Source organism: Podarcis filfolensis (assembly GCF_964270895.1).
Source record: "Podarcis filfolensis genome assembly, chromosome: 5".
In the NCBI taxonomy this organism is placed as follows: Eukaryota; Metazoa; Chordata; class Lepidosauria; order Squamata; family Lacertidae; genus Podarcis; species Podarcis filfolensis.
The window spans coordinates 4397261-4420503 of NC_139608.1; the positions used below are offsets into that span (position 1 = coordinate 4397261).

The following is a 23243-nucleotide window of genomic DNA, read 5'->3' on the forward strand; positions in this document are numbered from 1 at the left end:
GGGAGTAAGCCCCCTAGATCACAGCGCTGTAAAGACGTGGTGGTGGAGAAGCGGGTGCTTTAGGAATTGGACTAAGCCTATGCATGGCTATTAACTGGGTTCAGTGGGGTTTACTTCACGGAAAGTGCGCGTGTGCTTGCCAGCACCTAGGTAGAGATTTGGAGAGGCAGGAGGGGGTTAGGGACCCGCTGGGTTGAGGGACGCGTGTGCGTTCCTCATCCTCGGCTGGAGAGTCAAAACCGAAAGACACGTTAGGTCAAGCCTGCAGACAGGCAATCAGTATTTATTCTGTAGCTATCTGCTGCACGGTTCTAGTATGGTTCTAGCATTCAGTGTTCCGGACTGAGGAGGCTGATCTAGGGTGGTTGGCCAGGTGCAGGAATAAACGTGTGTGGGTGTGCATGTGTAGTAGATACCATGCCTAAGCCCTGGGGGATCAGAAGGAATTGTATTGTATCCTAGGCAAAGTATTCAGGCACGTGCGACAAAAAACATGCCTTCTCCATAATGGGTGATCCTTTCTTTGAAAGGAAGCAGCTTTGGGGGAAGACCATGTGGTAGACCATGTGCTTTGCATGTAAAAAGTTCCAGGTTTGATGCCAAGCACTTCCAGGTAGGGCTGGAGAAATCCCGTTTAAAAAATTGCCAGTCAGCATAGATAGCACTGAGTTAGATACCTAAACCGTGACCTGACTTTTCATAAAAGTGCTTCCTTTATTCCAACATGCTGGGGAAATATTGTGTATTTAAGGCTGTGCACACGCCATACATTTTAAGCACACACACCCTCCCCAAAGAGTCATTGGAATGGTAGTTTGTTAAGGGTGCTGGGAATTGTAGTGCAGTGAGGGGTAAACTATAGTTCTTGGGAGCCTTTGGGGGTGGTGGGTGGTGAATATGCAGGTTAGGCAATGTGAATTTATTTGGAGATTGGATTAACATGCAGGATTTGGGAATTCAGTTTCAATCTCCTTTTTCCTCTTTGAGTCATTAGATGGAATATGGAGTTCTGGGCACCTTTAATTTGACCTGTGCTGAAAATATTCCAAAGCCATCAGCTCATCGGAAATATCCAGGGTGAATGTATTCTGTGTGCTGTTGCTGCTAAAGTATGCTGGGTAGAAAACAAGCAGAATCCGCCTGCTGGAAATTCTACACAGTTTAGCTGACCACACTGTGAAATCTATTTGTCAAGGCAAACATTTCGCTTTGCTAACAGATGGCGTACCTTTTCTCCCTCCTCCCAGCAAGTAAAATAATACCACTTCAGAATTGTTTTAAATGTTTCCAGGGTTTCAACAAGTTTCATTTTCAGTCTGCTTTTAATTGCAACTCTTCTCTCATCATCTGAAGCTTGCAAAATTGAGATGGTTACTGTTCACTTTTAAAAAATGAATCTGAAGTTGCTTCCCTGCCCTTCCCCCCCTCCCCCATCCACATGGAGAACCCTCAGCAAGGCAAAGAAGTTGTTGGGTGATTTTAATAGAATCATATAATTTGAAGAGACCATGAGGATCATCAAGTCCTCATGTTCCCAGGAATATTTTGCACAATGTGGGGCTTGAACCCACGACCCTGAAATTATTATTTCAGTATCCTGTTCAGTGCCGGATTTATGTACTATATAAGCCAAAGCTTAGAGCCTCACTCCAAAAAAACAAAACCTGGATGTACATTTCCAAAATCTAAGATAAAAAACAAATAAAACCTACATACAGCAATAGTGTTTTGTGTTGTGTAGGCTCCTATGATGTAAGTAATGGGCCTCGCCTGCTAGCCTGCTCCCTAAAACATCACTGGTTTGCTCATTTCTATATACAGTGCTACCTCGGGTTACAGACGCTTCAGGTTACAGACTCTGCTAACCCCGAAATAGTACCTCAGGTTAAGAACTTTGCTTCAGGATGAGAACAGAAATCATGCGGTGGGTTAAGAACAGACCTCCAGAACGAATTAAGTTCTTAACCAGAGGTACCACTGTATAGGGTGCCTACATTCTGCATGAAGGTCGGCTGTTAGAATCCCTGCGACGGGGTGAGCTCCCATTGCTCAGTCCCTGCTCCTGCCAACCTAGTAGTTCAAAAGCACATCAAAGTGCAAGTAGATAAATAGGTACCGCTCCGGTGGGAAGGTAAACGGCATTTCCGTACGCTGCTCTGGTTTGCCAGAAGTGGCTTAGTCATGCAGGCCACATGACCCGGAAGCTGTATGCCGGCTCCCTCGGCCAATAAAGCAAGATGAGCGCCTGAACCCTAGAGTTGTCTGCAACTGGACCTAATGGTCAGGGGTCCCTTTACCTTTACATTCTGCATGGACTTTGCATTCTGCATGGACTTTTCAACAATTACTTTGATAAAATACATGTTTTGTTACGTGCAAATGGCTTGAGATACTTATTAAGTCCATCAATTACTATATAGCATATATTCAACACAAAAAGCAGTGACAATTTGTTGTTGACAAAGGACAGCTGCACATATAAAGGGCTCCGTTATCACCAGTAGCTTAGGGCCTCATCAAACCTAAATCCGGCCCTGATCCTATAATTAGAGAGTTCAAAGGATTGCATGTGTAAAGTTGTAATTCATGCTGCTCTGAGCCTCTTAAGAACAGGCAAGGCTTGGCCATTTGATGCTTGAGTGGATCATTTCCAGGCAGGCACACCTGTATACGTTTATCTTTACCTGCTACCTGTTCCTTTTAGCTGTAGATGCCTAGAACCTTCTGTACACAGAGTACATTATTTATTCCTGGAGTGGGCAGAGGGCAGGTGAGAATTGACTGTCAACTCTGGGTGATTAGAAGCTGGCTGGTGAGAACTTCTGGCTCAAAGCCACCCACCGCCACAAACTGGGTAGGTAACTATGGAGAAGTATTCCCAGTCTGTGAAGAGGTCAAGCCCAGTACCTTGCCTTGGGCTGCAAGCAGAATGGTGCGATGTGCCCATATAATCCAGTCCCAGTTAGTTGACTAGCAGCCGTTGACTGCAATACATGAGGTTTCTATAATGTTTTCAAGGGCAACCCCATGCACAAAGCACTGCAGTGGTCAAAAAGGGAGTTTACTATACCAGGGATGGAGAACCGAGGCAAAGCTAGCTCTCCTTGCCCAGGTAGGGGCTAATAGCCATGATGGCTAAACCTATGTCCCCACTGGGGAAGGACGTGTGGATCCAGAATAGGCCTCCACTGTCACGTACTCGCTGTTAAGACCGTGTTCATGGAAGACAATCTTTCTTGAGCTAGAGCAATAATCTGCCAACGAATTTGGGATGTGGAACTGCAATGCCACGTGAGCAAGAGGAATAAACTCCCAGCAATAAAAGATAATGGGAGAGGATTTACCCCAGCAAATTATCTGTCAAAATTACAAATACCTAAATACAGACGGTCATTTACCCTCGCTAGATTCAACGTGCTGCCATCTGCCTTATTGCAGGGCAGATTCGAGGCTAAATCATACACGGAACGAGTCTGCCTCTGCGGATTGTTGGAGGTAGAAACTGTCTCTCATGCATTGTTATGCTGCTGTTCCTACGGGGATATACGCTCGGTATTTATTCCCCCTGCTATGCAGAAATCTCCAAATGAATCCGAACTTCCAAAATCCCTGGTAGAGGACAAGCATCCTGAGATCACGTTAAGGTAGCCAAATTCTGCTCGATTGCCATAAAACTTAGGGAACAAGCTGTGCTATCATAATGATCAAGGCCTTAAATGATAATTTTAGGTTATATGTTAGTTTTAATTTACATATTTTTAACTGTTGCTATATCTGTATTGTCCTTGCTATACCTAATTGCACATTCAAATGTATTCCTACCGTGTTTTATGACTTCTTTGATATTGTTTGTGGGCTGGAACTGGTCTGTGGCCGAAATAATAAATTCATTCACAATCTTTCTTAGCTACGAGAAGAAGAAAAGAAGGTCAGCCTCCATGGCTGGAGGCAAAAAAAATGCCTCCAAATACCATTTGCTGGAAGCCACAGGAGTGGAGAGGACTCTTGTGATGGGATTCTGCTAGTGATTTCCCCACAGGCATCTGGATGGCCACTGTGAGAACAGGATGCTGGACTAGAGAGGCCATTCTTCTTAGGTTCTTATAAGCTGCGGAACAGGAGCAGGAAAACTGAGCAGGGGGCAGGATAGAATTGTCGAACATGGGACTGTAGAGCTGGAAAGGGCCCTAGGGTCATCTAGTCCAACCCCCTGCAATGCATATCCATTTAAATTAAGCAGCCAGGTGCTAGAATCTGAAATTGGACCAGACCTTATGCAGCTTAGGTTTGACAAGAGGCAAGGCCAATCAGGGTCTATATGGGAAAGAATATACGCTTAGGTACATGCAGTGCTTTTTTCTGGGAGGTATGCATACCCCTCAACATTTTGTGAATCTAAGTTTAGCCTAATTGAGGGGCAGTATTTCAATACGAGTAGGAAAATGAGAGTACCCCTAAACATTTTTTTAGAAAAAAAGAGCACTGTGTATATGTACTTGATTTCATTTTTAAAATTGTTCTTCTTAAAGATTTTCCTTGGTTGCAAAGTACATACGGCATCTCTGCTTTCAGTTCATAGAGTTCTTTCTACAGATCATTCATATTCGATGTGAGGCACTAATGTTATAGACAGCATACAGAGGGGGGAGAAAAGAGAAGGGGAGAAAGAGTGGGGGGAGTAAACTTTCATTCTATTCCTCAATTTCATTTGTTGAGGACTTGATTGCAAACCAGATGTCCGGTCGGGAGGGTGACCAAGGATTATGGAGAGAGACACTTGCTCAGTAAAGACTCAGCTGGACCACTGCATATGGGGCTGTGCAGATAAAGCAGTGCCCATCGTCAGGGCGGTACTGAGAAAAAACCCTCCACTAGCTCCATCAAGGCTTCCTCTTCATTAAAGGTCACTTGGGAGTTGTTGTTGTTGTTTTGTTGTGTCTGACTCTTCGTGACCCCCTGGACCAGAGCACACCAGGTACTCCTGTCTTCCACTGCCTCCCGCACTTTAGTCAAACTCATGCTGGTAGCTTCGAGAACACTGTCCAACCATCTCATCCTCTGTCGTCCCTTCTCCTTGTGCCCTCCGTCTTTCCTAACATCAGGGTCTTTTCCAGGGAGTCTTCTCTTCTCATGAGGTGGGAGTAGCCATTCCATCAGGCTGCCTCTGTGGGAGAGGTGGGCAGCCAGGCTCAGCTTTGCCAAAAGACCCTCTCCATCAGGCACCTCCTACCCCTCAACTGTGCCAGTTATAAAAACAACTTTAAGAATTGGTGCCCGAGTTGTTTTCCCCCTCTTCCCTCCCTATCCCTCTTCCCTTGTGTGCTGTTTCTTGTTTCAAAAAGATAGCCTGCAGGCAAGGACAGTGTTGTTTTAATTTACTTCCTGTACAATATGATACGATAATCTTTATTGTCATTGTCCCATACAGAACAATGAAATTGAAAAATCTACATAGGACATTCAAAAGCCAACAAGCCTGCTAGCCCAGCTATCCCAACCTGGTTAGCCCCCTAAAAACTCATACCCCATTTTTAAATACAATATACTCCCATAGAGACTCCTTATACTGCATTTAAAACCAAAATCGCATTTGGATAGAAACTGTTTCTCAGGCGGCTAGTCCAGTCTTTATAACCCCGTACCTTCTTCCAGAAGGCAGAAGCTGAAAGAGATAATTTCCGGGGTGCACACTATCCTGCGCTATCTCTGCAGCTTTCTTATGGCACCTGGAAGCATAGATTTGATCCAAGGTGGGAAGAGTGCACCCAATTCTTCTCTCCACAGTCTTTACAACCCTGGACAGTATTGTTTCCCCCCCCAAAAAAGCTACTCTAGAGCCTTTTTGCCTGAAGAGTGGGCTACAATTGCTCTAAATAAATAGAGGCACGTGTGGGACATCCCAATGAATCTTTGAGCATCCATTCTGTGCTGGCTGGGGCTGATGGGAATTGTAGTCCAAAGCGCCTGGATGGCTCCCAGTTGGCCAAGGCTGTGTGTGTTTAGTTGTTTAGTCGTGTCCGACTCTTCGTGACCCCATGGACCAGAGCACGCCAGGCACTCCTGTCTTCCACTGCCTCCCACAGTTGGGTCAAACTCATGCTGGTAGCTTTGAGAACACTGTCCAACCATCTCGTCCTCTGTCGTCCCCTTCTCCTTGTGCCCTCCATCTTTCCCAACATCAGGGTCTTTTCCAGGGAGTCTTCTCTTCTCATGAGGTGGCCAAAGTCTTGGAGCCTCAGCTTCGGGATCTGTCCTTCCAGTGAGCACTCAGGGCTGATTTCCTTAAGAATGGATGAAATCCTTCATAATATTCCATTTAAATCTCTCACCAGGAGTTTAATCAGGCCTGCCACTTTGGGGCACAATAAAGCCAGAACTGGGATGGATGCTTGGTCAGACACCGGAAGGCCTTTGATTCTTCGCTTCCTTTGGTTAGATTTCCAGGTGTTCATTCTTCTTTTCCACTAGGTGGCAACAGGCGGCTGCATTATGACCATTAGCTCAGAGCCTCTGCTGAAGGAGATGTTGGAAGCTACATTGTGAAAGCGACAGGTTATTTGAGAAGAAGGAGGAGTGCTGAAAACAAAAGCAAATCAGTTGAATAAACTTAAAAACAAAAGCAAATCAATTGAATAAGCGTTTCAATAGGAGCAGATAGGCAGGTGGGCTTTGTGGAGCAGAGGGGGCATGTGAGTCAAGCAGATAATGGAATCCTGATTAGTTTACCTGTCAAACATATTGGGAAACTGGTGGTGGGGAAAAAGGCCGACTGATTTAAAAGGATGTTTATATGCACCTATGCAAAACTGTCTTATCTCTGCATCCATGGCTTTCAGATTTCTTAGCTTCAGGGATCCCCTCTGCCGAGGAACTTGCAGATATGGGAAGTATTTTGTGGCTGCATTTTAGAGCAGGGCTCCTTGGATCTTCTTCGCTTTCTCTTAGGAGAATCCCAAGCTCCTCCACCCAGAAAGATAAAACGAAAGGGCAAGGCTGCCTCTGAGCACATGCTGAGCCTATGAATTGCTTCTCAGTGCCAGAAATGAACTCTCCGGTCACACAAAAGTGTGGGGCAGCCCCAGCACTTTGGAACTCCATCCCTAGTGATATGAGGCAGCTGCCTTTCCCTTTAGCCTTTTTGGTTCCTGATATCAGGCAGTTGCCTTTCCTGCTTAAAAACCATTTTGGTTTAGACAATCTACCCAGATGCGTAGAAAATCAAAGCGAGTTTTAATCAGCCTTCTGCTATTTTATATTTCTAAAAGTCTTAAATAGCTATTAATTCTTCTTATTGGTAATTTTATTGCTTTGTCTTTCTGTAAATCACTTCTGAGGGTTTTTTGTTTTTTAATAATGAGTGATGTATAAAGTGTATGAAATAAATTAATGGAAGCCCACTCCTGACTCACGTTCTTTGTGAACGGCCCTTGGCGGGCAGAGAGGAGCGAGTAGACCAGACCACGCAGGGGGCGCTTGCATAAGTGCGCCTGGTTCACGCGCCCTGAAAAATTGTGTGCCTGGGGCCACAGTCTCCCTGGCACCCCTCATGCTATGCCCCTGGTCAGACCTTCTGATCCATCCCGCTCAGTACTGCCTACACGGACTGGCAGCAGCTCTCCAGGGTTTCAGACCAGGCACTGTACCTGTCAGTTTGCACTTCTTAGTGCAGAAAGTATTGATCTGATGTGTGATTGATCTTTCCTATTCTAATTAATTCAAGAGGGTTCTGGAAGCTTCTCTGTGTGAAAGAAGCAAGCAGGAGGTTCGTGATGTTTGGGCTATTCCTTCGGAGAAGCTGAGCGCAGCTGGTTTCAACTGGCTCTGTTATCTCTTTCTGTCAAGGTCATGCTGACTATAATAAGAGGCCAGAAGGAGCCAGAGTTTCACACTCTCTCTATCTCTCTTCCTGCTGGTGTTGTGTTCTGTACACAGATAGTGTTAAGGTTTAGACTTATTGTAAGTTATTGTAAGTTTAAGTTAAGTCTGCTGCAACTGGATTTCCTGAATGCATTGGATTTGTGACCATTATGCTCATTTGCCTTCAGTAGCAGTAAAGCTCTGCCGGATGAAATATCAAATGCCTCTGGTCTATGTTTTGGGAATCCTGTTTAAGCTTTTACTCTGCTAACTATACGTTGGAATCTGCTCTGGATCAGTATTGAGTAGAATTCCATGACGGTACCACACAGCTAGGGACGCAGGTGGCGCTGTGGGTTAAACCACAGAGTCTAGGGCTTGCTGATCAGAAGGTCGGTGGTTCGAATCCCTGCGACGGGGTGAGCTCCCGTTGCACGGTCCCTGCTCCTGCCAACCTAACAGTTTGAAAGCATGCCAAAGTTCAAGTAGATAAATAGGTACCGCTCCAGCGGGAAGGTAAACGGTGTTTCCGTGCACTGCTCTGGTTCGCCAGAAGCAGCTTAGTCATGCTGGCCACATGACCTGGAAGCTGTACGCCGGCTCCCTCGGCCAATAAAGCGAGATGAGCGCCGCAACCCCAGAGTCGGCCATGACTGGACCTAATGGTCAGGGGTCCCTTTACCTTTACCACGCAGCTATGGCCCGCCAAGGAAAAGAATTCGTCTGTGTTTGACTCAGAGCAGACAGACTGAAATGAATCAGTGAGGTCCATTAATTTCTGAAAAAAACTTGGTTGACTTCTACCCTCTATTACTACTATTTCCTCAAACACTCCACTAGTCTGAGGTTCAGCAACTACTTGGGTGAGTTTTCCCATGTCCTCCAAGCTTTGCACAAATGCGAAATCCAAAGGGCGCCAACACCACACCCCTCCCATCGCTGCAGGCAGAATAAACTCTCAAGTTAACCTTAGCCGACCTCCTTTGTGTGTGGATCTCCGAGGTAAAGCAGTTGCAATTGGGTGCTTGGCCTTTGTACCTGCCCTCTGCTTTCTGCGAGGACCTGGAGACCTCTCCAAATGGATCGGGAGCCAGAAACGTGTCTTAACCAGGATGTGAGGCTGTTTTCTTACACCATCCCAAGTTTCGAAAGTCTTGATGACAGAGAATAAGCGCCCGTCTGTTAGGAATGCACAAGCAGCAAGTGAATTAACCGTCCTTTGTTCCCATAGCACCTGCCAAAGTTGGACTTAAGAATTTCCCTGCTGGATCTGAGACTCTTGAGAGTCCCCTGGACTGCAAGAAGATCAAACCTCTCCATTCTGAAGGAAATCAGCCCTGAGTGCTCACTGGAAGGACAGATCCTGAAGCTGAGGCTCCAATACTTTGGCCACCTCATGAGAAGAGAAGACTCCCTGGAAAAGAGCCTGATGTTGGGAAAGATGGAGGGCACAAGGAGAAGGGGACGACAGAGGACGAGATGGTGGGACAGTGTTCTCGAAGCGACCAGCATGAGTCTGACCAAACTGCGGGAGGCAGTGGAAGACAGGAGTGCCTGGTGTGCTCTGGTCCAGGGGGTCACGAAGAGGCGGACACGACTAAACGACTAAACAACAACAACAACCTAGCATCTTCTTCTGGGGTGAGGTGTGTACCAGATTTCTTTGGGACGCTTGCCAGCAGCACCTGAGCAGGGCAGCAGCTCTCCCCATATTCCTTGCAACTGGTGTTCGGAAGCGAAGTGCCTTATTCTCAGAGCTTTGCAGGTGTGCATGTGGATTTTTGCTGCTGCCTAAATTGCCTAGGCAATTTAAATGCTAAATTAGCCAGAATGCACATTTGCATTACAAATCCTCTACTTTCCCTTTCCATTCCTCGTGAAGGGCGGCACAGCATTCTCAAATAGAGGTTCGCCTGCAATTTGAAATTGTGAATGTGTCCTTAGGCTGCTGAGCTGGGGCCACCGCTCATTTTTATTTTAGTTCAGTTTGCCTCTCTTTCACCCAGCGTGGCTTCTCTGGGCTTGGTTGTTTTTCTGCAAATTTACATGGCTGGCCCCTGCCCACAGCTCCTTTCAGGTTTTCTAGCAAGGCTCCTGATCTGCAGGCGAAAACGTTGATGTGAAAAGCTTTGCATGTTCATTTATGCAGACTGAGCTGCTGTTAGAATTAGAGGAGCACATCAGGCATGTGTTTTTCTGGACACTTGGCAACCTGAATTATGCATAGCATCACGGGGAGCCTTCAGACCACCTGCTTATTGAGCATTCATCCTGATTTGTTTGCAGGGAGAAAATGTTGGCTGTTCTATGAACATTCACATTGATCTGTTTGCCGGAAAGTTAGAAAATTGTGCCATACACTTTGCAGTGTATCTTCCCATCAATTGTAGTAGAATAAAATGAATTTTCCAAGATGGGATTGAATACCTCCTGAACATAGAGACAGTCTAGCGGTGCTCCAAGAGAAAGGTGCATATTTGAAAGCAGAGTCCAGCCTTAAAAACCACTGCTGGGAAATCAGGCTTTGGGGTGAATTAGGAGGTGCATTGGACTGCAAGAAGATCAAACCTCTCCATTCTGAAGGAAATCAGCCCTGAGTGCTCACTGGAAGGACAAATCCTGAAGCTGAGACTCCAAGACTCTGGCCACCTCATGAGAAGAGAAGACTCCCTGGAAAAGACCCTGATGCTGGGAAAGATGGAGGGCACAAGGAGAAGGGGACGACAGAGGACGAGATGGTGGGACAGTGTTCTCGAAGCTACCAGCATGAGTTTGACCAAACTGCGGGAGGCAGTGGATGACAGGAGTGTCTGGCGTGCTCCGGTCCAGGGGGTCACGAAGAGTCGGACACGACTAAATGACTAAACAACAACAACAACAGGAGGTGCATGCTTACGTTTTTGTACATTAACTGTATCACAAATAATACTACAAGTGGTGTGGCATTTGCTTGTGCCTCATAAAACCGAAATGCTCCCCCGCCCTTTTTAAAAACCATATTTAAAGTAAGACAGATATTACTCACTGATTCCTAGATGAAGTACCAATATGTTCAGAGGCCAAAAGAAAAAGCACCAGAGACATTGAAAATATTTAGCCTTTCGGCGTTCATCATATTTCACAGTTAAGTATGCGACCCAATCGGATATCTCAATATCATTATATATGTTCTCCATTGTATTTTTCACAAGAGTGAAGGAATTTATTAAGACGCCTCTCAATTGCCCATATCTCCTATCATGCGCTTTCTTTATCAAATCATGTATCCTTTTCTGGAAGAGACTCCTAAACGGCTTGCAATAAATCTGGTCAGATTTGATTCAAATAAATTGGTATTTTGATACTCTCAATATTCTTCTGCTGGTGCTCCACAGATTCTCCCCCCCCCCTTCTATAGCTCCACTGCTGGTTTCCTTTGCCGCCGTAAGAGAGAGATTCAGTTTCCAGATGTTATCAATTTCATCAGGATGGTTGATGGCTCAGAGCTCAGGTGGGAAGCGTCAGGACCCAGGGCCGAAACGCATCCCTCCAGACCTCTCTCTCTGGCCCTCGGGAGTCTCTACAAGCCACAGCTGCCATTGGACTACTCCATGGCGATGGAACAGGACCGTGATCGTGGCTCTTGCTTGTTTGGTGAAGGATGGAGAGGTGTGTGAGGATAGAAACCTCTGATTTTTGTAGGATGTCCCTATTTTCATTAGAGAAATGTTGGAGGGTATTGGGTTATTCAACCTCTAAGCCAAGGAGATAAGTAACTTTACAACCTTTAGAAGACATCTGAAGGCAACCCCTACAGGGAAGTTTTTTAATGTTTAATGTTTTATTATGTTTATATAAGGTAAAAAGGTAAAGGACCCCTGGATGGTTAAGTCCAGTCAAAGGCGTGTGGCACTCATCTCGCTTCAGGCTGAGGGAGCCGGCGTTTGTCCACAGACAGCTTTCTGGGTCATGTGGCCAGCAGGACTAAACCGCTTCTGGCACAATGGGACACCGTGACAGAAACCAGAGCTCACAGAAACGCCGTTTACCTTCCTGCTGCAGTGGTACCTATTTATCTACTTGCACTAGTGTGCTTTCGAACTGCTAGGTTGGCAGAAGCTGGGACAGAGCAACGTGAGCTCACCCCGTCGCACAGATTTGAACTGCCGACCTTCCGATCAGCAAGCTCAAGAGGCTCAAGTAGTTTAGACCACAGCACCATCTGTGTCCCTATATAGGTTGGAAGCCGCCCAGAGTGGCTGGGGAAACCCAGCCAGATGGGCGGAGTATAAATAATAATTTATTATTATTATTATTATTATTTATTACAGTGGTACCGCGGGATGCGAACGGGATCCGTTCCGGAGCCCTGTTTGCATCCTGAACAGAATGTAAGACACGACTGCATGAGCGTGGGTCGCGTTTTGCCACTTCTGCACATGCGCGTGATGTCATTTTGACCGTCTGCACATGCACGAGCGGCGAAACCCGGAAGTAACGCACTCCGTTACTTCCGGGTCGCCGTGGAATGCAACCCGAAAATACTTATCCTGAAGCGTATTTATCCCGAGGTATGACTATATTAAGGGATGCGGGTGGCGCTGTGGGTTAAACCACAGAGTCTAGGACTTGCTGATCAGAAGGTCGGCAGTTTGAATCCCTGTGACAGGGTGAGCTCCCCTGCTCCTGCCAACCTAACAGTTCGAAAGCACGTCAAAGTGCAAGTAGATAAATAGGTACCGCTCCGGCAGGAAGGTAAATGGCGTTTCCGTGCGCTGCTCTGGTTCGCCAGAAGTGGCTTAGTCATGCTGGCCACATGACCCGGAAGCTGTACGCCGGCTCCCTCGGCCAATAAAGCGAGATGAGCGCCAAAACCCCAGAGTCGGCCACGACTGGACCTAACGGTCAGGGGTCCCTTTACCTTTACTATGAGTGTATTGTTATTATTATTATTTTCACCGGAAAATGGTTGAAGGGTATGCAAGATTTCAGCCTTCCAGAACTGAATACAGATGTTTCTGAAGCCTTGTTGAAAGGAACTGCAGTCACTGAACACCAATAAGCTGCATGTATGTGTGTTTATTGAAATAATTCCCGCACTAATTTATGCAAAAGCCCTCTAACATAAAACGCTGGTTATTTAGCAGGGAGTAAAAGAGTGTAGACACCAGAAATATTAATAGTATCACGGCACATGGCCTGCGGTTGGAGATCCACCCTCTTGCTTTATTAATACCATAGATCATTTCCCAACCCTTTCGTCTCCCTGATTGCCTTTGCTCATTAGCCCTGTGAAAGAGCATCCCAGCGGCAGGCTGTGTGTCTCACGCCTCCATTTCTGAAGGCATAACCGCACGTGGAAACAAGATGATGAGTTGTTTTTCATGGAAGTGGCCAGATTTGGGGCGGATTCATTTTCAGGCACCGGGTTGGCGCAGCGGCAGGTGACCCCAACGGCAGGCACCATGGCGACACAGCCACGTACGGTTTCGATTTCCTTGCCCTGGCTGGCGAGAAGTCCTCAGCGAGCCTTCTCAGCTGCTTTTGGGAGGAGAGAACGCAGAGGCTTCTATAAAGCAGCTTGCAAATTCACAAGCTGGGGATGAACGACACGGACACAGAGTAGCCGGCAGAGGAAAACCTCATGCTAAGTGAAAATATGAAAAGAGACGCAGGAGGCAGCAGAGGTGGCCACCAATTCGGATGGCTTCCCTTCATTTATTTATTTTACAATTTGTTGTTTATTCTTCAACAGCAACAAACGACAAAAATAATGGACAACTATGGTAAAATGGAGTATGACAGAATTACATAAAACATTAAGCATAATAAGAATAAGAATTTATTATTTATACCCTGCCCATCTGGCTGTGCTTCCCCAGCCACTCTGGGTGGCTTCCAACAAAATATTAAAATACCGTAATACATCAAACATTAAAAGCTTCCCTAAACAGGGCTTCCTTCAGATGTCTCCTAAAAGTCTGGTAGTAGTTGTTCTCTTTGACATCTGGTGGAAGGGCGTTCCACAGGGCGGGTGCCACCACCAAGAAGGCCCTCTGCCTGGTTCCCTGTAACTGGGCTTTTCACAGCAAGGGAACCGCCAGAAGGCCCTTGGCGCTGGACCTCAGTGTCCGAGCGAAACAATGCGGGTGGAGACGCTCCTTCAGGTATACTGGACCGAGGCCATTTAGGACTTTAAAGGTCAGCACCAATACTTTGAATTGTGCTCGGAAACCAACTGGGAGCCAATGTAGGTCTTTCAAGGCTGGTGTTATATGGTCTCGGCAGCCGCTCCCAGTCCCCAGTCTAGCTGCCGCATTCTGGATTAGTTGCAGTTTCCGGGTCACCTTCAAAGGTAGCCCCACATAGAGCGCATTGCAGTAGTCCAAGCGGGAGATAACTAGAGCATGCACCACTCTGGCAAGACAGTCTGCAGGCAGGGAGGGTCTCATCCTGCGTACCAGATGGAGCTGGTAAGCAGCTGCCCTGGACACAGAATTGACCTGCGCCTCCATGGACAGCTGTGAATCCAAAATGACTCCCAGGCTGCGCACCTGGTCCTTCAGGGGCACAGTTACCCCATTCAGGACCTCCAGACCCACCCGCCTCCTGTCCCCCCAAAACAGTACCTCTGTCTTGTCAGGATTCAGCTTCAATCTATGCGTCCAAAAGCCCAAACTCCATCAAATAACCCTGCCATGAAGATGACTGAATCACTGGAGGCTGTCTAAATCCACACCCATCCTTAATAAACTTTCAAAACCATTCTTTGTGAAAGGAATTGAGTTTAGTCTCCCTTGAATTACTTGGAGGTGGTAAGTTAGGGGTTCCAAGAGAGCTATAATCCCTTATGGAGTTATACCACATCTCTTTGTAATATAGTTTCTAACTCACACTTGTGTGCACAAAAGGGATAACCTGAGCCCTGGGCTCAAGTTGCAAGTGGGTGTGGCTTAGCAGGACTCAGTAGCCTCTGCTCCCCCTCCCCCCTCCTCAATTATTTTTTTTAAAAGATATTTATTGAAGTTTTACAGAAAGAAGAAAATTACAGAATAAAAAGAAAACAAGAGAAAAAGAAGAAAAAAGAGAAAAATACAAAAAATACAAAAATACATAGAAAAAAAGATACAAAATACAGAAAAAATATATATAAAAAATTAAAAACAAATCAATTTTTTCATGTCTTAAATTTCGTTTGCTTATTTCCCTGACCTCCTCACACCTCCCTTTTTTGTATTCCCATTCACATGGTTAGTTCAGCAAATCCTTACCCTCTTTGATTTATCTTAACTCTATATCTCAACATACTATAACTATATATTTTCATCCGTTATCAATCCATTTTTACATATTCTTATTGACCTTGTTACTAAGGCCGCTTAATTTCAATCCAACATCATTTTAACATTCATTAATTTTACAATGTTTCTGTAAATAATCTTTAAATTTCTTCCAATCTTCTTCCACCGCCTCTTCTCCCTGGTCCCGGATTCTGCCAGTCATTCCCGCCAGTTCCATATAGTCCATCACCTTCATCTGCCACTCTTCCAGGGTGGGTAAATCTTGTGTCTTCCAATACTTTGCAACGAGTATTCTTGCTGCTGTTGTAGCATACATAAAGAAAGTTCTGTCCTTCTTTGGCACCAATTGGCCGACTATGCCCAGGAGGAAGGCCTCTGGTTTCTTCAGGAAGGTATATTTAAATACCTTTTTCATTTCATTATAGATCATCTCCCAGAAAGCCTTAATCTTTGGGCACGTCCACCAAAGGTGAAAGTCTGTACCTTCATTTTCTTTACATTTCCAACATTTATTATCGGGCAAATGATAGATATTTGCAAGCTTGACTGGTGTCATGTACCACCTGTATATCATTTTCATAATATTCTCCCTTAGGGCATTACATGCCGTAAATTTTATACCTGTGGTCCACAACTGTTCCCAGTCAGCAAACATAATGTTATGTCCAACATCTTGTGCCCATTTAATCATAGCAGATTTAACCGTTTCATCCCGAGTATTCCATTTCAACAGCAAGTTATACATTCTTGAAAGTATCTTTGTTTTGGGATCTAACAGTTCTGTTTCCAATTTTGATTTTTCCACCTGGAAGCCATTTTTTTTGTCCAAATTATAAGCCTCCCTTATTTGATAATAGTGAAGCCAGTCTTGCACTTTATCTTTTAATTTCTCAAAACTCTGCAATTTCAATTTGTCTCCTTCTTGTTCCAAAATTTCCCAATATTTTGGCCATTTGGCCTCCATATTGAGCTTTTTCTGAGCCTTCGCTTCCATTGGTGACAACCACCTTGGGGTTTTATTTTCAAGTAAGTCCTTATATCTTATCCAGACATTAAACAACACTTTCCTGACAATATGATTTTTAAATGCTTTATGTGCTTTGACCTTGTCATACCACAAATATGCATGCCACCCAAAAACATTATTAAAACCTTCTAAATCCAAAATGTCTGTGTTCTCAAGAAGCAGCCATTCTTTCAACCAGCAGAATGCTGCTGATTCATAATAGAGTTTAAGGTCTGGCAGGGCAAATCCACCTCTTTCCTTTACATCAGTTAATATTTTAAATTTTATTCTGGGCTTCTTGTCCTGCCAGACAAATCTAGAAATCTCTCTCTGCCACTTCTTGAAACAATCCATTTTGTCCAAAATTTGCAATGATTGAAACAAAAATAACATTCTTGGCAATACATTCATCTTTATAACAGCAATTCGACCTAACAAGGAAAGCTTCAAGTTTGACCATATCTCTAGATCCTTTTTCACTTCTGACCAACATTTATCATAATTGTCTTTAAATAGGTTTAAGTTCTTAGCAGTCATATTAACCCCCAGGTATTTTACTTTCTTAACCAATGTTAAACCTGTCTCCTTCTGAAACCTCTCTTTCTCAATCGGTGTTAAGTTTTTCTCAAGAACTTTAGTTTTTAACTTGTTCAACTTAAATCCTGCCACATGACCAAATTCTTGAATCAATTCTAATACTCTTTTAGTACTAGGTTCTGGCTCCTGTAACGTCAGTACTAAGTCATCTGCAAAAGCTTTCGATTTGTACTGTTTGGCTCCGACCTGTATACCTTTAATCAGACGGTCCCTTCTGATCATATTTAGCAGAACCTCCAGGACCGAAATAAAAAGCAATGGGGAAATTGGGCAGCCTTGTCGTGTCCCTTTCTCTATCTTAAATTCCTCTGTCACCACATTGTTAACTATTAGTTTAGCCTTTTGTTCTGAGTAAATTGCACTTATACCATTTTCAAACCCTTGACCAACCCCCATCCCCTGAAGATTTTTCTTCATGAAACTCCAAGAAATATTATCAAAGGCTTTCTCCGCATCTACAAAAATTAAGACTGCTTTAGTATTAATGTTCACTTGCAACTTCTCCAAAATGTTAATTATATTCCTCGTGTTGTCAGACAAGTGTCTACCCGGGAGAAAGCCAGCTTGGTCTTTATGTATCTCCTCCACTAATACTTTTTTTAACCTTTTAGCCAAAATATCTGCAAAAATTTTGTAATCCACATTAAGCAGGGATATGGGGCGGTAGTTCTTAAGTTGTGTCTTTTCAGACTCATTTTTCGGTATAAGTGTAATATAGGCTTCCTTCCACGACTCTGGCGCTTTTTCCCCCTCCAAAATTTCATTACAAACCTCCTTTAGTGGTTGAATTATCCAATCTTTCAAGGATGTATAATATTTTGAGGTTAAGCCATCCGGCCCTGGAGATTTGCCCAACTGCATATTCTGGATGGCACCTTCCACCTCCTGTTCTGTTATTTTATAGTTCAACATTAACTTGTTTTCTTGAGAGATTTTTTGTAGTCCATTTGTTTTTAAAAATTGGTCTATATCAAACTCTTTCTGTGGCCCTTGTGTATATAACTGTTTAAAGTACCTCTGGAAGCATTTTCTAATTTCCACTGGATTCTGAATATTCTTTCCTTCCACTACCAAGTTGGTAATGGTGTTAAGTTTATGTCTTTTTTTCATTTGCCAGGCTAGCAATTTTCCACATTTATTGGCCGATTCAAATGTCCTTTGTCTCATCTGTTTAATTTTCCATTCTATTTCCTGATTCATCATCTTCATGTATTGATATAACTTTATTTCTCTCAGAATCTCTTGTGACTTTGGATTCGCTCTCAGTTTCTTCTCACCCTCTTTTATTTTTTCCAAAATTTTGTCTTTTTTCTCATTTTGAGTTCTCTTCTTTATTGCATTCTGTTGAATTAGAAACCCCCTCATAACTGCTTTGCTTGCGTCCCAGATTACTCTTTTTTCGATGGTAGTGTTCATATTTATCTCAAAATAGTCTCTCAAGGTTTTTTGCGCCTTCTTGGTAACCTCTTGATCTCTAAACAAGGTGTCATTCATCCTCCATCTGAAGGAACCAGTTGGTGTTAATTTCATCTCCATTTTCACAGCATTATGGTCGGAGCAAGTTTTAGGGCAAATTTCCACTTTTCGAGTCTTAGGTGCCAGTCCTCTAGTTATCCAGATTTGGTCAATTCTTGTCCATGTCATTTTGGCTTCAGAGAAGAAGGTTCCCTCTCTACCCAAGGGATTCTTTATTCTCCAAATGTCAATCAAGTCCATATTGTCAGTCATCTCAAAAAAGGTTCTTGGTAGTCTGCCATCTTTGGTAACTACCTGTCTCTGTGACTTGTCCATGTTTGTAGATACCACTCCATTCATATCTCCCATCATGATAATGTTGTAATCCATATAGTCTAACAATGTCTCATGCAACTTCTTAAAAAATTCAGATTTCCCCTCATTTGGTGCATATACTCTTACTACTATTAGCAGGACTCAGTAGCCTCTGCTCCCCCTCCCCCCTTCTCAATTTTTTTCTCTTCATGCTTCCTGGAACTCGCAAGGAGCCATGCAGCTATTGGCTCCCAGCTGGAAGAAAAACCAAGTGATCTGAATCTCCAAAAGGGAGATTTTAAAGCCTGCATCTTTGCTAGCCTGAATATTGCACAATCCTTTTGTAAGGAACCTACTACAGCTTCAGGGACGCGGGTGGCGCTGTGGGTTAAACCACTGAGCCTAGGACTTGCTGATCAGAAGGTCGGCGGTTCGAATCCCTGTGACGGGGTGAGCTCCCGTTGCTCAGTCCCTGCTCCTGCCAACCCAGCAGTTCGGAAGCAAAGTGCAAGTAGATAAATAGGTACTGCTCCAGCGGGAAGGTAAACGGTGTTTCCATGCGCTGCTCTGGTTCGCCAGAAGTGGCTTAGTCCTGTTGGCCACATGACCAGGAAGCTGTACGCCCGCTCCCTCAGCCAGTAAAGCGAGATGAGTGCCGCAACCCCAGAGTCGGTCACGACTGGACCTAATGGTCAGGGGTCCCTTTGCCTTTACCTTTACTTCAGCTTCATTTTAATTCCGATGGATGGAGACTTGTTTGCTGTAACTTCTGGAGACCCTGTGAGTACAGTAAAGCATTCACTTATTTGCAAAGACGAGGGTCTATGATTTGTTCTTGCCAAAGTAAGAAACGTTTGTTTAAACGTGGATGAGGGCAGGTGCAAATCTAACCAAGTTTAAATGTGTTTGAAGCAATCACCATTGTGCCACTGGAGAGCAACAATCTCTGTCCCTAAGTTCTCCCTCCAACAATCTCTTGTGGCATTGACTCTTGAGATTTCCAGTGGGAGGCTATTTCTTGTCTTGTGGTAAGTAAAGGTAAAGGGACCCCTGACCGTTAGGTCCAGTCGTGACCAACTCGGGTTGCGGCGCTCATCTCGCTTTACTGGCTGAGGGAGCTGGTGTACAGCTTCCGGGTCATGTGGCCAGCATGACTAAGCCGCTTCTGGCGAACCAGAGCAGCACACGGAAACGCCGTTTACCTTCCCGCAACCTATTTGGTTTACCTTCCACAACAACAAGACTTTGCAAGTAAAGTATAGATGAACTAGTGAAACACAATGGCAATACATCCAGTTGAAACGTATGTTGGTCTCCCTCTGCAGTCAAATGTTGCGTGTTTCTGAATGCGCTCAGATCCTGGCTGCAGGTTTCTTGTAAGCATCTAGTTGGCCACTGCGAAAACAGGGTGTTGGACTAATGTTCTCATCTGACCTGGGGGGGGTGGGGAGTATTTTCTAACCTCCCTTTAGAAAATGCTCTTTTTCATCTGCTTCACTGTGCTATGAATTCCGTGCCCCATTCATTACATGTCTCTATTTCTGCTTCCACAAAGGTAAAGTCAGGCATGAATAATGCTAAACTTGATGAGTGTTGATGTCATTGGATTCTATCAATTTTCTGCTTACACCATGGTTGGATGGATCTGCCCACTTTGCACTCTCTCTCTCTCTCTTCAGTTTGCAACATCTGTTTGCAATTTGACAAGGAAAGAAGATAATTAACCAGCATTTTAGAGCAAATTTATCTTTGCATACTCATTCTCTCAAGGAAATTTTCCTAATTTACTGCATTTTGGTGTGCTATTTTTGCCAAGGTGGTACCCTGGATCATGAGCTGTGGGACAGTCTGCAAGGCTGGGCTTTGTCAGCATAGAACACCTGTGGCTCGGAGATCTGTACTGGTTGCAAATTATATACTATTAGTATATAAAGCCCTTAACAACTTGGGACCAGTTTACCTACGAGACCGTCTTACCCCACATATGCCAACACAACTGCTTTGATTGGCAGAATTGCCATATTGCAGGTGCCACGTAATACCCATGCCACCTTTGTAGGGACTTTACTGTTTAGTGTGACAGCAGCTACACTTTGGAACTCCCTGCCACTTGATAGCAATCAGGCGCCTTCAGTGTATTCTTTTCTGCAACATTCTGGTTTAGACAAGCCTACCCAGAGAGCTGGTGTGAGTTTTAATTTCTTTCCGTCTATTGTGGCTTTAACTTTTTGTACATTTTAAATTATTGCTGTAAAAATGAAATTCAGTGAGTATTTTTTGGTTTCATCCGTTTTGGAAACTGCTCTAAGGTTCTTTCTACAATCAATTATAAATTTTATCAACCAAACCAACCAGACAGACAGACAGACAGACTCGATCCTAGCCGCAGCCCTGAGACACTTGGATGGAAGCTTTGCCTCAGTTCTTCTGCACATGAAATGGGTACAGAATGATACAAGGCTGAAGAATGAGAAAAGGAGAGTTCCCAGTTTGCACCTATAAAGTACCATTGAGACTGGGAATTTGACCACAAACTCAAGATGGTTTCTGAAAGTTAAGGGAACGGGCTGAAAAGTGATACGAGTTGGTCTTGTAGGTCTTCAAGACATCGAAGTCAGATTCTGTCCTACTTTTCACTTTTTAATAGCCTGTTACAGGCCATTACCAAATGAGAAGATTTCACATTAACCTCAGGGAGATTAGAGGGCTGTCGGCTAAGATTTATTCTCTTCTGTTGGAAAAAGGACCAAGGGAAGGCAAATTGATAGTTTTGTGAGCTGAAACATTCTCGGCAGAAGGAAGACCAGGGATTTAAAGGGGGAGGCGCAAAAAGTAACAGCAATTCTCATGGGCTCTTCCTCCATTATTACTATTTTTTAAAAAGCTCATTGAATCATTATACAGAGCGTATCGTGTTTCCCTGCCTTTGAAAAAGTTCCAGATTAATTGAATTTTGGAAGTCAGGGGATTGGAGATGTATTTGGTGGACTTACAGAATCAACAACTAGTCTCTGGAAAAAGATAATGAAGACTAATTATAAACCACTCGAAGTAGATGATCACCTAGTCATCCCGTGTGCTTGATGCCCATGCCTCTCCCTCCTCGGCCCAATCTCTGCCTTCTTTTGATTGTATGCGCCCTGAGGCAGGGGCCTAACTTTTGCCCGACTACATTGTTGGCAGTACTGTTAAATATACATAAATACAGTAATTAATAGCCTTGCCGTGGCTTTCCTGGAGGGCTGTGGGAGGCAGTGTTGGAGTAGGGCCTGGGAGACCTGGGTTCAAATTACCACCCAGGAATGAAGTTCACGAGGTGACCTTGGGCTAGTCAGTGTCTCTCAGCCCAACCTACTTCGCAAGGTTGTTGTTTCGATGAGATGGGGAGGGATGAAACATACTGTTATGTACTGAAGTTCTCACCCTGGGCCAGCAGGGGGATACTGTAGATAGTTCAGGCCCACATATGCAAATAAAGGATCGAAAGTGACGTTCAGTGATTGGATAGTTACAGAAAGTTGTTACAGTTACGTTGTACTGGAGCTCTATATAAGCAGGCTAGCTGAACCCTTCAGTTCAGATCTGTTCTGCCTGTGAATAAACAAGAGCTGTTGAAGAATCGCTGTGTCGTCTGATATGTTCACCTACAACTTAACACATACGTTGAGCTGCTTGCAGGAAGGGTGGGAGAGAAATGTAATTAAGAAGGAAGGAAGGAAGGAAGGAAGGAGAAAAACTTTCTGCACCCACTTTTTCCAAAGCATGCATAATTTTTATAAACACTAATCGTGCCCCCTCTTGCCCCCAATTAAATAATCCCCCAAAGTCGCAAATATTTCTTATAGAGGAGATGCTTCAGCACATTAATCTATTTGAAGAGCAACTGTAATCAACAAATTACGCTAGCAGGCCTACAAGAAGTTTTGTAAGGAGAAATATATGAAATATTGCAAAGAAGAGGAAGAAGAGAGACATTAGTTATGAGATTTAAATGTAATAGTGAAAGTAAGAAATGTATATTACGGTAAGTAAAAAGATGGGAAAATTTGAAAATAAAACCCCAAGGTGGTTGTCACCGATGGAAGCGAAGGCTCAGAAAAAGCTCAGTATGGAGGCCAAATGGCCGAAATATTGGGAAATTTTGGAACAAGAGGGAGATAAATTAAAATTGCAGAGCTTTGAAAAACTAAAAAATAAAGTGCGAGATTGGCTTCATTATTATCAAATAATGGAGGCATACAATTTGGACAAGAAAATTGGCTTCCAGGTGGAAAAATCAAAATTGGAAACAGAACTGTTAGATCCCAAAACTAAGATTCAAACCGCCGACCTTCTGATCAGCAAGTCCTAGGCTCTGTGGTTTAACCCACAGCGCCACCCGCACCCCTCGGACTCATGTTTAGCTTGTGGCCTACTAAGACCCTAAGTCCTGTTCTTAATCAGCTAATTGTCTAGCCCCGCTGCACATCGGGGAGGGCTGTGTGGAGAGAGTCTCTTTCTTTAAATTCCTAGGAGTTTATCTCATTGAAGACCTTACTTGGAAAATCAATACAACCCAGGTGGTTAAGAAAGCCCAACAGAGACTCCATCTCCTCAGAGTATTGCGGAAGAATGATGTCAATCAACATTTGATGATCTCCTTCTACCGGTCCACAATAGAAAGTGTCCTTTCATACTGCATCACGGTGTCGTACGCTGGTTTGATAAGAAGTGCCTACAGAGGGTGGTGAATA

The 23243-nt window shown here is 44.3% G+C and overlaps 1 protein-coding gene across 1 annotated transcript in view; it reads left to right on the forward strand.

The window, feature by feature from the left end:
• The window catches only part of B3GNT7 (UDP-GlcNAc:betaGal beta-1,3-N-acetylglucosaminyltransferase 7), a 97823-nt gene that overhangs the window by 48003 nt on the left and 26577 nt on the right, over window positions 1-23243 (forward strand). The window lies entirely within an intron of this gene.